Below are 14,464 nucleotides of genomic sequence, written 5' to 3' on the forward strand. Positions count from 1 at the left end.
AATGGAATATCTCCTGAAATTCTAAATAAAATAAAGGCCAAGATGTCCACGTTTTCTGATAAATGCAGATCTTTATTAAAATTTATAATAGTTATATCATTAAAACAGGCAGTCCCTAATGAGAACAGAGTATTGCATGGTACATTGGGAATTTGTTTTAGAAATATCTTGGAGCATATATAGCTATTATTGCTTTTTGGTATATGTTAGAGAAAGACAAGTTAAATCATTAATGTCAGTGTATTTTTAAATTGTTTTTAACAAGCTATCTTCAGTTACAATGAATCTTTCCTGGAGGTTGCTAGTGCCTGAAAGGAGAGATAGGGAGAAAGGTAATAGAAATAATAGACATGTGCTGAACTCAGAAGAGCTACAGAGCTGTTTTGTGCAAAAAGAATTCTTTAAAAGCTGTGTAAATCCTTGGTAGTTAAACAAACATTCTAAATTATCTCTATTTGACATTGCTGAGTAAAAGGCTCATGTCAACAATTCTTTTAGTTCTTGTTTTTTATCTGACCCACAGATTTTCTCCTTAATATCTTAAGCAGATGCTGCAAAAAAGTATTATGTGCTATGGCTGTAAAATGAATTTAAATAATTACTGAATAAAGAAACACACACACTGAGCGGGTTTTTGAGTGGTCTCTAATTTCTTCAATACATTCTTGCTCACCCTTGAACCATTGCTTACACATACATTCCTGTCACATATGCTTCACCCCCTGGATATAATGGATACTGGATATAATGGACAAAGGGAAGCACAGATGTGCCTTTTATAACCACCAGCATGCATTATATTATTAAAATGTGTGGACATATGCAGTAAGGTATTTCTGTATAATTCAGTGTATTATACTAGGTGAAGAGATGTTGTACTAGCTACTTGCAAATAAGTTACTAACATACAAGATTTTCTTACCCACTACTATAAATGATTTTTTTCTACTTTTGTCACCTAATCCTGTATGAGATAAAGGATAGCTCTGTTTTTCCTGTATTTGTTTCAAACACAGAATGAGATTTGAACTGAGGAACCGGGCTGTCCAAGGGACTGACAAAGGGGTATTAAGCCTTTCACCTCTAGGTTATTGGTTTGATTCTAGCCAGCTAAATAGTGACCAAAATAGTTAGCTGTGGGAAATGAGTCACACCTCAAGAGTATAACCAGGCAATGTGTGATGCGAGTTTTCAATGAAGATAAAATGGTGCCTAATTTCACAAAGCATAATAATCCAACAGAGAATTTAATTGTAGCATATTTAATACACATATACTCCTATATTTTCTGTTTTGTTTTGTACCCCTTCCTCAATATTTATTCTAAAATAAACTTTAACTTGTGGTTTATTATTCTTTAATCCCATTTTACTCTTCACTTTTCTACTATATATTTTCTCTTGTGATTCTCCAGTTTCCTTAGTGTTTCTTACTTCTTTCCCTCTTTCACCCAAATACTGTCAATGTCTTTCTCCACTTCAGTGTTTTCACTTTAGATTTGTTCAATTTGCATTTATTTTTCTATACTCTAGTTTTTATTCCAGTACAGCAGCATAGTCCAACATTTTACCTATGGAGGGAGCAGGTGTAGATAGTGGAAACACTGAAAGGCTAGTATTTACTTTGTAAAACTTTGTAACTGAAAACAAGTCAATAACAATTGTAAATATCCCGATTTTAAACCATTCATGAAGGCACTTGCAATGCTCTTTAATGAGAGCACTGAGAACTGTCTTATGACAAGAGTTGCCGTATTAACATCCCTCTCTGCTGTAGCAAGTTGAAGAAAGTTATTGCATCTTGCGCATACTTGCAGGCAGCATTTCTGGGCCTTGGATGCTTCCTGCATCCAGAGCTGGAAGAGAAAAGCAGGTGAGTTCATAGCTGAGAGTGTAGGGCTGGAAATACCAACTCATGTGCAGCTACAGACCCTAGCATAGGGATGCAGAAATGTAGCAGCACTGAACTTCCATTATTTGCTGAGTCTCAGGAATTTTACAACAGAGGCCCAACCATGTGAAAAAACTGGGAAGAATGACCAGGGCTGAGAATGCAAGCACGGGCAGCCTTTTCAAAGGGGATCAGCAAGAGGATGGTGGATAGTAAAACACTGGACGGGACATACCCACCTCATCCATCCAGTCCTTGTTCCTATTAGTTTTTTTAATGCATACATTGAAATGTAATAAGTGAATAATAATTGTGATTAAGGGGCCAAGTAAAATCAGTGGTGGTGTGGATGAGGCCTGAGGTCAGCTGGACCACATTGCTTTACACTATCTTTTTTCCTTCCCTCTTCTTGATATCTCTCTTCCCCTGCATCTCTCTTCTAGTCTCTCCCCCTAACCCTATATTAGAGGAGACAAGCTAGGAGCCCCTATGACACTCATCTCCTCTATCTTTCTATCATGTTTCCCTTCCTGCTCTCCTCATGAATTTCCTTTGCCAAATCTTGATTCCACAGTTCTCAAGCCTTCCACTCATCCATCTCCATTATTTCCATGTTTATCTATCTCTCAAAAGCAGCTTGAACTCTGAGCTGGAGTGGTGGCTGTGGGCAGACTGTATGTGGTGATGTGTCAGTCAGTCACCTCATTACAAGTGTTTACATTATGTACCCTCACAATCAACCTATCACACATGGGTGGCCACCTGTTCAGATTTTCCCAGGAGTGTCCCTTTTTTGAGGAAAACTCTAAGGGTTCTCAGTACACACTATTAGCTGTCCACTTTAATGGGCTCAAGATCATACCAGATGTCCTGGTTTTTTTGTATCTCAGAGGTGGCAACTCTAGTCACACACACAAGCACACACCTACAGTCATCCCCTTGCATATACTGTCACAAATACAGGCAATGGTGGGAAGGGCCTGAATGTCAAAAATGGCTGCCCTGCTGGTTGAAGATAGAGGGACAGGGGCATAGAGGTCTTAAGAGCAGCCATGTGGGCTCCGCTGGGTGGTGAAGTGGAAAGGAGACCAAGATCTGGCAGCCAGGAGAGAAGCAGCTTCCTGTGCACGCTCATTCTGCAACAGAGTAAAAGAAAGTTCCTACATGGCCACCAAAGGGGATGCTGCCATGCTGAATTACCCTGTTGCACGTAGGATCTATTTCTGGTACCATTTCTCCCTGTCTTCTCTACTTCTGCTGGGAGCTGCAGTCTGCACAAGTTGGCAGCTAGCGGATAGGATAACAGCCTAGTCCTGCAGCCCATGAAGGGAGGTGGACAGCTAGCCAAATGTCTGTTGCCCTGTGGCCCAGTCTGGTCCTGAACAGTAGGTGCATTTGTCTTTTCATCATGGATCTTTGTGAATATATGTGTATTCTCTCAGTGCTTTTTAAGAAAGATGATACAGAAATTTTGTACTCTCCCTACTTGCAAACATATATAAAGCATGTCTTCTTGCCCAATCATAGCTGTTGGGGTTACGGTACATTTTTTAAATTAATAAAAGTTTGCTGGAAGATGGCCAAATTTAAAATGGTGGGGGGAGATAGCTTTGAATCTACACCCAAAAAAATGAGGCTATTTCTAAATATGTAGCATGGTCACATTATATTAGATGATTGGGAGAAACCTACCAAGGAATTCAGGCAGTGAAGTCATGGGGACAGAAGCTACAGACATTTGGCAGTTGGAACCAGTTGGAGGTCATTAAGAAGTAACAATAAGCTCCACCCACAACACAAGCTTTGACCACTTGTGAAGCCGAATAAAATGCCAGACTGAGACAGAATTCACAGTAGACTGTGCAGAGCTTCATAATGAATGTTTGTCTCCTTTTTTGCCTGCTTTGATCAGCAGTGAAATAGTTAACAAAACTGACAAGTAAGTTGTCTTTGTTAGGCTTTGAAGTTAACACACCCCAGTGGGACGAATGACAGCCGTTCATACTTCTCTCAGGACTGTTATTTCAGGCTGTCTGCACATTCCGGAAATTGACCATTGCATCAGTTGCAGTTGGCTCATATTTTAAAAGTTTTCTTCACTAACGTCAGGCTCAGTTAATTTTTTAATGAAAATTGAGATTCTGGAGCACAAGATGGCAACCACAAGGGAAAAGTTCCAGACTCAGTGTGATATGGTCCAATCCAAGGGTGAGAACTAGTGTATGAGAAGCTACCTATCCATCCTAGTTTCATTAGGCTCTGTGATGGTATATTTTTATGATTAACCTTTTGTTCTGTCAGCTAAACAAAAACTAAAGTTTATTCCTAATTGGTAACTGAACATTGTGAATAGCATTTATTCAATGTCTATTTGAATTCTTGTAAAACTCTCAAGTTTTGTGCTGGCTTAAAATCTCCCACAGAGGTTCACAGTATCACCAGGCTCAGGGCTGTTAGAATGCTGCTTTAATTTGCTTATTTCAAAGTTGTACTGTGAGAAGGAACTTTTGGGCTCACATTGTGCTGCTTGGACTTAACATGTTATTTTGCAGCAAATAGATGCTTTTGTCACCTAGTGCACAAAAAAGTGCGAGCATTATTAGTATTACCAATTTTAAGAAATTCTCCTTCAGCTAGAGTGGACAGGGACTACTTTTAGATCTGAAGCTTCCTGGTTCAAGTCCCAGCGGGGGCACATTCTTCACAAAGTAAAATGCACTCAGCCCATTAAGGGAACTGATTTAATACTGCTATATGGATCACTAGTGTTCTGAGAGAGGGGTCACAAAATATTTCCCAGGCTTTCTCGTCTATTACTATATGCCTTTTGTATTCTGCACCTGTACTTAAAGGACTAGCTGAAAGATACTCCCTCATTAATGGTATTGGTTTGTGTGCTGCAAGGGGATATATAAAATATTGTCATATGGTAAATCCTACAACCATCCCCTCACAATCCTCTACAGGTGAGGAGGGCCCTGTACACAACTGAACTGGTTTCTATGAGCTGGGGCAAAGGATTCATCCACACATGGCCCTGCAGTGCTTCCCCTGGGAGTTGATGAAGTTACTCTGGATTTACATCAGTGCAACTAAGGTAATAATCTGCCAGAGTCTTTTTTCCATTAGGTAGAAACCTGTGGTCTCTGGAAATGGACTTTTTAGCAAGTCTATAACAGGGTTCAAAAAAGAGCTAGATAAGTTCATGGAGGATAGGTCCGTCAATGGCTATTAGCCAGGATGGACAGGGATGGTGTCCCTAGCCTCTGTTTGCCAGAAGTTGGGAAGGGGCAACAAGGGATGAATCACTTGGTGATTACCTGTTCTGTTCATTCCCTCTGGGGCACCTGGCATTGGCCACTGTCAGAAGACAGATTACTTGGCTAGATGGACCTTTGGTCTGACCCAGTATGGCTGTTCTTATCTTGTTATGCCTTGACCATGGGCTTACATGATAAAACTGAGAACAGGCAAAAAGTCAATCAATCAAACAAACAAACAAAAATCCAAACCAACAACAAACCAACACAAATATACATATTCAACCACAAGAAAGATAATATCAAAGCAGGTGTTCAATTTCTCATCCATTTTCTGTAAGTTCTGTAAGATTCCATATTTCACAAAATAAAGAGCACTTTAGCAGCATTGCTGTACATGTTCAGTGTAAGATTATTAATGAGTACAAAAAAGTTTTAAAGTTGTCATTGATATTGAAAAATATCCTTACTTAAGATGAAGGTCCTGGAATCGACTGTTTACTTCACTCTGCATGCAAATGTTGCTCGTGCATATCTTCATCGTGGAAGCACTGACATGTAGAGACATCCAGGCATATTGAGCCCAGTAACAGGGGACAGAGGAAGAAGCTGAGCCTGGGAGGAGGAGGAGGAGGAATACAGGGCAGAGTCTCAGGATGGCTGGGAACAGCTGGGAAGGGGATTGTGTGGCAGGGGAGAGCAGCTCTATTCTACTGGGAAAGACTTCCACCATCTATTACTGCAATTCAACCCCAAAATGTTCAAATGGGTTGGAGATTTGGTCAAACAGATTCTCCCATTCCTACTGGACAACTTTGGTAAAAATGGGTGTGAAAAACATAGAATCGTCTTTGTAATAATGCACAGTATTATGAAATGGTTGTAGAGCTCAGGACACAAATTGAGCTTTTAGATTAGCTGTCAGCAATGTCATATCCATGTTAATAGTGCCTTCTAGATGCCTGGGGCAGACAATTTTCTTATTTTTATTCACAAATGCCATTTAATAACAGCAATAAGTCACTCCAGACAGTGCATTTCTAAGGGATTTTTGCACTTCTCAGGTGGTTAAAGTCACTTGACCTTCGGCCTCATGCCTTAAACACTCCCTAAGAGATGTGCTAAATTGCCCAGAAATGCACTGCCTGTCATGTCTTGTTGCTTAATTAAGGGCCAGCCTAGATGGCCTATAAGGACTGCCCTAAAGTAATTACTAATTGATCTTCTACTCAAGGAAAATGAATACATTCTGCAGCAGCCACACTGTCACATGGCATTTACTCAAATTCATATTCCTCCAATAGAGAAGGAAGAGCACAGGAAGAACTAACTGAGCACATAAACATCTTCCAAACAGCTAAGAAGTGTTCCACTATTTGTTATTCAGTATGGACAGGAGATAGTTGTAAAAATCTTTGATACCATAAAAAGCAAAGAGAATCATGTTTTGGCATTCAAAGTTTGCAGATTCCAAGTAGTATTCAGAAACTCCGCGGTTTCTGTTGGATTTACCTGTTTAGAAAGATGCTGTGAGAAAGCTCTGACTTTTGTTACAAACTTGTGATCCAGCCATCTCTGAGGCAATGAGAATAAACCATCCACTAACAAAAGAAATACAAATTAAAGGTTGCAAAAATCTAGAGTAAGTAGAAGTATTAAATATTGTTATATTAAGTTTTTGGAGGAGTTGGTTTGAAATATCTCATTTCCAAGATAAATCAAAAGTGTTTTTTTTTCCCCAGCTATTACTGAGCAATCTGACTCACAGATTAATTGAGACAGACTTTACTCAGTTTGCTGAGTCCTCTGCATAAAGTCATATAGGCTGCAAAGGAGGGAAAATGTGTGTAGTAAAACACAGGAGCCAGGAATAATGTGCTTAAATTACAAACTTATATCAATAAAAATAGAAATCAAAGACTTTCTAACATTTAAGCTTTCTCTTTTGTGAGACAATAAGGATACTTTCTGTCCGCATTAGAAATCATAAAACATTCATATGAGGAAAGATTTTGAACAATAAACATTATGAAAATAGTGTCCTCAGAAAATGTAAGGACTGACTATTACTCGTTAGCATTATGTCCCTTTGGACAGGAGTATTTATACTGAGAGAGGCAGTATATTGATTTCCCAACCTACCTGTAAATCAGTGACCACAGACCACCTTAAATGATCTGGTGATTTAACAACTGTCCCTGAAATATTTTCTGTTGGAGGCAGAGGGTGAAACCCTGATCCCATTGAAGCGAATGGTGGTTTTGCCACTGACTTCAGTGGAGCCAGGATGTCAAGCGTAATATCCAGGAATGATATAAAACTATATGAAAATCCAGGGCCCCTTCTGCTACAAAGAAAAATACATGTGAATAGGCCAAGTCTTATGCTGTATTGGGAAGAGAGATGGATAGGCTCAACACTCGAAATACTCAACCCAATCCACCTCTCTTCTCTCCATTTTAAACTATATATATATCATCTGAAGCTCTTTGGCTCATTTGTTAGTCAAAATAATTGTTAATATGCTGTGGTCAAATTCTGGTCCAATTGTGGTCACTGGCAAGCCTCCCATTGACATCCATGGGGCCAGGATTTCACCTCTGGTTTGTAGACTATTTTAGAGGCATACTTCAAGCTTAGGCAAGCAAGTATAACTGAAGCATTCTTCTAAATAGAATTTCTTTGTTTCTGGATGTTTCTTTGTGACATTGTGTGTTAAACATTTCAAAAACAAATTATGTTTCGTGTGCAAAGGAAGCCCATGTTGAAGGAAGAGAAATGCCTTGTAGTGATGACTGGAGGTCTGAGGTCTCTTTTTGAATGTCACTGTAACAGACAGTCAAATTGCATGATAATGAGGTCCATACAAGTAACTAGGCACATAAATAGAGATAAACATAGCTAGTATCTATCTTATTTATCAGGAGTCTATTATTCTGGTATCCTAATACCTCATTTTCCCAACTTTTAAAATAGAGATTTACCTTCTCACCTTTGAAAAGTGCCAGGATATCCATGATTGTAAACTGCTAAATAAGTGCAAATCATTATTAATTATTATTATTATATAGTAGTATGCTATTATTTGATGCAATAAGTATAGTGCTAATAATTTATATACTTTTCCTGGTATTTTTCAATGAAAGATGCCATGTGCCAAACCACCATACCTTCAAATACAGGGTTGTACAAGTCACAGTTAGAGAGCTAAGAGGAGACTGCCTGACTCTCACCAAAGGATGTCCTGGGAATTGAAAAGTATATTCACAGTGTTTTCCAACAGCCAACATCTACTTTTGTTAATTCTTTTTGTGTATTTTAAACAAAACGACCTCTTGTCCCATTTCTGGAGTTGACACAACATCAGTACAAGCTGTTGGCCGTCAACAATATGTGTAATAATTGTTCAGTCCAAAGTAACATTATGATACAGCATGGAAATATACATCTTTAAAAATGAGGAGCTGGTATACTGATATTTCAGATTCCTGGATGTGACTAGGTTCTTCCAGCTGAAAATGCAGTTGTCATCATGTTCTGCAGTGATTTTGTGTGTTTATATAACATTATTCTCTGTTCACATGTGGGTTTTATAGTCTCTTCATCTTGGTATAGCATTTAGACTTATGTGGAATTTAGAGGATCTGAACTAAATGTAGCTAAAAGGAACGTTTGGATGAACTGTTTGGGATTTGTTCAGATCTGTTAAAGTAATGGGGGAAAGCACAAAAGGATAAAGAAAAGAAAGGCCTTAATCTTTGTTCCATGAGTGATAAAGCAGCATCACATGGGTGAAAATTGGCCTGACCTTCAACCACATGATGCTGCTTCTGCCTCAGCCACTCTTTCTTTGCTCTGATTAAGTGAAGATAGCCTCTTTCTCTGCAAGGAAAAGTCAAAGAACAAAAAGAAAAAAAAATCCTGTCTTAACTATAAAAGGTTTATTTTTTTAATCACAGTTGGGCTCATACAAGCCAGTTTCTAATCTTATTTTTTAAAGTAAAAAAGTGTCTTTTTAGAATTTCTTTGGCTCAATCTCTTTAACGCCCCTGAACCTTAGGGTCTAGATCTTAATTTGCTTCCCTTGGATGTGCTTTTTTGCTCATCCTCACTTTTACGCGATAGCTTTTTGACTTCAATGGGTTGTTCTCCAAAGGATTGCCCCTTAGGGAATGGAAAAACTGGAGGGAGGGAGAGGAAAAGCACGACTCAGCTGGCTTAAATGGCATGTATAGTATATCTATTGGCAGGGTATTGCCAATGTTCTGAGGAAACTTTGAGTGCAGTTATATCTCAGATTTTACCACTGGATGCCATATACCAACTGATACATGGTATTAAGTATCAGGCTATCCATGTTCATGTAGACAAGAGAGCTTTACTGTGACATTACTGTCAAACAACCCCCTGTGTGACTAATATTTTTAACAGCATGATATTTACAATTTGACAAGGATATAATAATTCATTCTTCAAGATACTATGAGAGAAAGCACTGTCTTCAAAGTATGTTTCAAAATGGCCTACTAAAATTTCTCAGTGGAGTATAATTTTTTTGTTAAATAATTGCAACTGTAATTTTGATTGGATGCTGACCTACTCAAAATCAGATTCAAAATAATAATATAAAAGACTTCAAATCAACTGTTTTGAAGAGAATCAAGAAATCTGGCTGAGATCCAGTGAACTATTGGCTAAGTCCACTGGATAGTTTGAATTTCCACTGGTCATTTTTTCCCTCAGACTGCTGGAGCTAAGAATATATGATGCTGTGAAACATAATGGAATGTTAGTGTCATGTGTAATGTCTGTTCTTGCATTACATATATGAGCTAGGGAATGAGAAAAGACAGCTCCAACTTACCTACAGCAAGCTGGCTTCATAGATCTTTTAGTTAGAGACCCAGGAAGTCTTACATATGACTTGCTCATTTTTAAAAGTGTCAAAAGACTGAATAGAACATTTATATTAGTTTCAGATCTTGAAATCAGAAACCCTGGAACCAGTGCATACTGTTTAAGTCCAGTGCTACTAGCTAGGGCCAATGAATTAGCATTAGAAATGGCAGTTTCCATTTCACTGTGTTTTAAAAATTGTGTAACAACTTTAATTTATGGGAATGAATCATAGAATCATAGAATATCAGAGTTGGAAGGGACCTCAAGAGGTCATCTAGTCCAACCCCCTGCTCAAAGCAGGACCAATTCCCAGCTAAATCATCCCATATAGAACTTATTATGCAAAATAATATAGCTTCTTAGCTGGGATAAATGAGCATGTTGAAAAGAACAACCCTTCTTGCTCTTTGGCAGTGGTACTTTTAAATTAAATGCAAGCTCAAGATTTTCAGAAAAATCAACGTGCATTTTTTCTGGCCTGTCAGAGGCATTTGTCAGCATGGATGTGTCTATGAATATGGATCTCAGTATGAGCTGGGGGTATACTCAGCATGGCTAGCCCATGCTGCCGCTCACCACAGCCCATGCTACCCTATCTACACTATACGGATAGTTAAGCACTGGAACAGATTATCTAGGGAGGTTATGGAATCCTGTCATTGAAGGTTTTTAAAAACAGGCTGGACAAATACCTGTCAGGGATGGTCTAGGTATACTCAAGTCTGCCTCAGGGGTGTGGGTGAGGCGTGGACTAGATAACCTTTTGAAGTCCCTTCCAGCCATACTTTCTATTATTGTATGCTTCTGTGAACATTTTGTGTGAGTGAATTATGCGTGCAAAGATGTTTAGAAGGAAGATGTGTTATATCCTTTGAAAATTTGGCCCTTAATGATTTTGAGCCAAATTCTGGCTGGCATGCAACTTGAAAAAGGCACAACATCCATACAAATGAGTGCACTAAAAATGGCGAAAATCTCACTGTGTGCGTCTAATTACTTATTGCTAAATAAAAATATATACATATATGTATAAATCTTAGAAATAAAAATATTTACAGTGAATTATCATTGGACCAAATTCTTCTCTGTGCTGCATTCATGCAAACTTGTTTTTAACTAGATTATTTAACAAACCAAATGTTTTCAATGTCATGGCTTGAATCATTATTTCGTTGATGAGAGTACAACATTTATGATGGCACATAAAACACTGACATAGCAGCTTGTGTCACACATCAGGATGTTGATGATGTGTCAAACCCATGCGGTTTATAAAGATGGAATGTACTGAAACCAGCACTGGAAAAAAAAACACATTTCCTTTCAGCCACTATAAACACTTTCTAACTCGTTTTTGGCTGAATCATCTGGTGCTCCCAAAGGGGCTATGTACTACAGCTATGCTTTGCCATAACCGCATTGAAGCTCTCTTTGGACAAACAGAGCATCGTCCCTGTAGGTAAATGTGCAGGTATCAAGCTACCCAGCCCACATCTGCTAGTTAACAGGCACCTCCTTTTCTAATTTGGATTTTTTCTGCTAATTAGTCAGTAAGGTGGACTAGTGCTTTTGTTTATTTGAAAACCATTTGAAACAGCCATCATATTTTATTGAAAATACACTGTTCTGCACATTATTTCATATGGATTTTTCAGTACATGGCAGCTGCATTAACACTAACTTGAAAGGATCCATTATGGTCTACTGATTCAAAATGTTTTGAAGTGCTTAGTTACAGCGAATTGGTAATACAATATCCATACCATAATATGCATATTGTGTACGACAAAAGCCGAATCATTTATAATCCCCATTTAGAATAAAAGCATAAATACCTACTATAGTCAGCAGATCCTAATTGCTATACCAGTATGTAGTTAAACAACACTTAACATGATTATGGGAGAGACCAGAATGGCTTGAGATACGGTTACATATCTCGTATAACTAATGCATGATTTATAACTTTACTTGAATGATATTTTTGTTTATTCCCTGATCATTATTATTTTGTAATTACTGTTGAAATGTAATCTGGGAAATTCACAGGGAACAAGCTGAGTCTGAATGACATGAGGAGGCATATAAGTAAAAATGTAGGCTAACGCATATCTTTTTCTCCAGTGTGACATATATTAGTGATGGAGAGTCACCTGATCCTTAATACAGGGTCAGTTTCTGATATTCTTACTTATGATAATTGTCCTTTACCTCTTGAATAGACCTGTGAAAAATCAGTAGGAACCACTTTAGGAGTAACATACTCAATGGAAGGGTATCAGAAACTGGCCTTTGATCATTCTCTGGCTGTATTGTTGCTTCACAAATTTAATGCCACTCAGACATTCTTTATGGTCCATAAAAGCTTTGTTACATATTCTTTCACCATCCTTTATATTCGTGCTTCTTTCATTAGGAAAAAATATCCCAAGACAATGGCTGAGCTTTGGGAGGCACAAAGGAAGAGAGTCTGACATTACCACTAGTCTTGGGTGGTTTTGGGTGCTGCATTACCATATATCTATCCAATCTGTCTTTCTAACTGTTCTACTTGCAAGAGATTCTACTGCTGTTGCCATTGCTTCTCATTGGTTTTAATTTTCTTTGCTGATATCATTGTAGTGAGGGTATATAAATATCAGCCCTTTTTTATTAGGCTGCTGTAACTGGTGTTTCAAATACAATACACTATGCATTCTTTTTTTCATCTGCAAAGCCTAAAGATATTACTCATTATGTTTTATGTGCCAGGATGGATCAGAATTATTCCCAGAAGGATATATGTTTAAATTGGCAAAGAAGAATGATTGACATCAAACATAAGTACTTTTATCAAGGCTAAGGCATACTATTAGTTGGAAAAACTATTCTAATAAACAGTGTCCACATTTACCAGATGTTCTATCAAAGATATGCCAATTATTTTAAAACGTTGCTTTATCCTAATGCCAGTTGCCTGAAATGGAACAAGTTAGGCTACAAAAAATATGGTTGTATAAAAAGTTGATCCTAAAGTTCAAATAATGTAAATACTTCCAAGCAGGAGCCTGACCTCTGGGCTATATGCAGGAAAAAATGGACTATTGTCTCCTGCTCAAACATCATGCCTTGTGCAGTTGTACCATCTCATTGCAGTAGAAGGCAGAATTAGGAGGCTCTCAGTTTAAATTTAGGCACTGCCTTAATCAGATAGAGAATAACCAGTGCCATGAAAGGTTTCAGAGTAGCAGCCGTGTTATCCTGTATCCGCTAAAAGAACAGGAGTACTTGTGGCACCTTAGCGACTAACAAATTTATTTGAGCATAAGCTTGGTGCCCCATTGAAGTCAATGAGTATAGGACCAATACCACAACTTAGTTTGGGTACATGGACCCCATCCAATCCTGCTTCAAACCAAATTAAAAATATTTTTAAATAATTTTAATAATCAATATAAAACAATTAGCATCTGTTAGATGCTATGGATTTGAGCTTGGGAATGTCTCTCCTTGAGTGTCTGGCAGATGGGCAGTGAGATATGTGGGACAGCAAAGGCAAAATATATCAGGTAAACCTACTGAGGAAGAATTTTGCCTGCTTCTTCACTAAGCAAATTCTAAAAGAACTGTGTAGGGTTTATTTAAAAATATCACAGTTCTCAAGCTGCTCTGAAGACTTTTCGATAATGCCAAACTTGGGCCGAATTCACTATTGCACTATAGCCAATTAAATAAAGTTTATGACTGCTTTGCATAGGCAGAGTGAGGCAACGCAACCAAAATGTACTGGTGAATCTGTCCCCTTGTGTATAGTTCACTTTCGCAGCTTTTCCACCCACCAACAGCAGGGCTTTTCCTACCCCAGATGCATACCACTGGTATAAGCACTTCTATTTTTCTAGTGTTTAAAAAGATGCAGTGCCCAGAAAATCAAATTCAGGTTAGAATTTTCTTACATAGGGCTGAATTCTTTCCTTGGATGCACACCACATATCTCTTGTTGGGACTGATATGTGTGCATTCAACAGTGGAATATGTCCCTTAATTTTCTGTGATTGTTTGTTTCCCTGAATTATCCAGGGAGCAAATAATGCTGTTTGCAAAATGCACAAAACTGTGGTAACAAATGTAGTACATTTTTTATATCATTTTTCCCAGGAATCTGTAAAATAAGTAGATGAAATGACTCTGAGCCCTAACAACATTTTTCTGATCTGATTTGTATTAAACTTCAAAACTTATAGATTTCAGATTCTTATTCACATGCGTTGGTGAAAACTAGCTCATTAAAATCTTTATGCTTTATTTTGCAGCATTTATTTACAGTGATTACTTCAACAAATTGTCCATCAAAAACTAAAACAAAGAGCCAGATCTCAGTCTTCACGTGTACTCTTTGCATGGCTCCAGCTGCACAAAGCAGTCACAAAACTGGT

General features: G+C 38.0%; 1 long non-coding RNA gene across 1 annotated transcript in view; it reads right to left on the minus strand.

Annotated features, from left to right (window-relative positions):
- LOC135973673 (uncharacterized) overlaps window positions 1-6,843 on the minus strand; it is a 101,220-nt gene extending 94,377 nt beyond the window's left edge. Inside the window, exon 1 of the long non-coding RNA XR_010590624.1 lies at window positions 5,621-6,843. This is a non-coding gene — a long non-coding RNA (uncharacterized LOC135973673). The remainder of the gene's footprint in view (window positions 1-5,620) is intronic.
- Window positions 6,844-14,464: the final 7,621 nt, after the last annotated feature.

This window comes from Chrysemys picta, chromosome 9 (assembly GCF_011386835.1).
Source record: "Chrysemys picta bellii isolate R12L10 chromosome 9, ASM1138683v2, whole genome shotgun sequence".
Classification (NCBI taxonomy): Eukaryota; Metazoa; Chordata; order Testudines; family Emydidae; genus Chrysemys; species Chrysemys picta.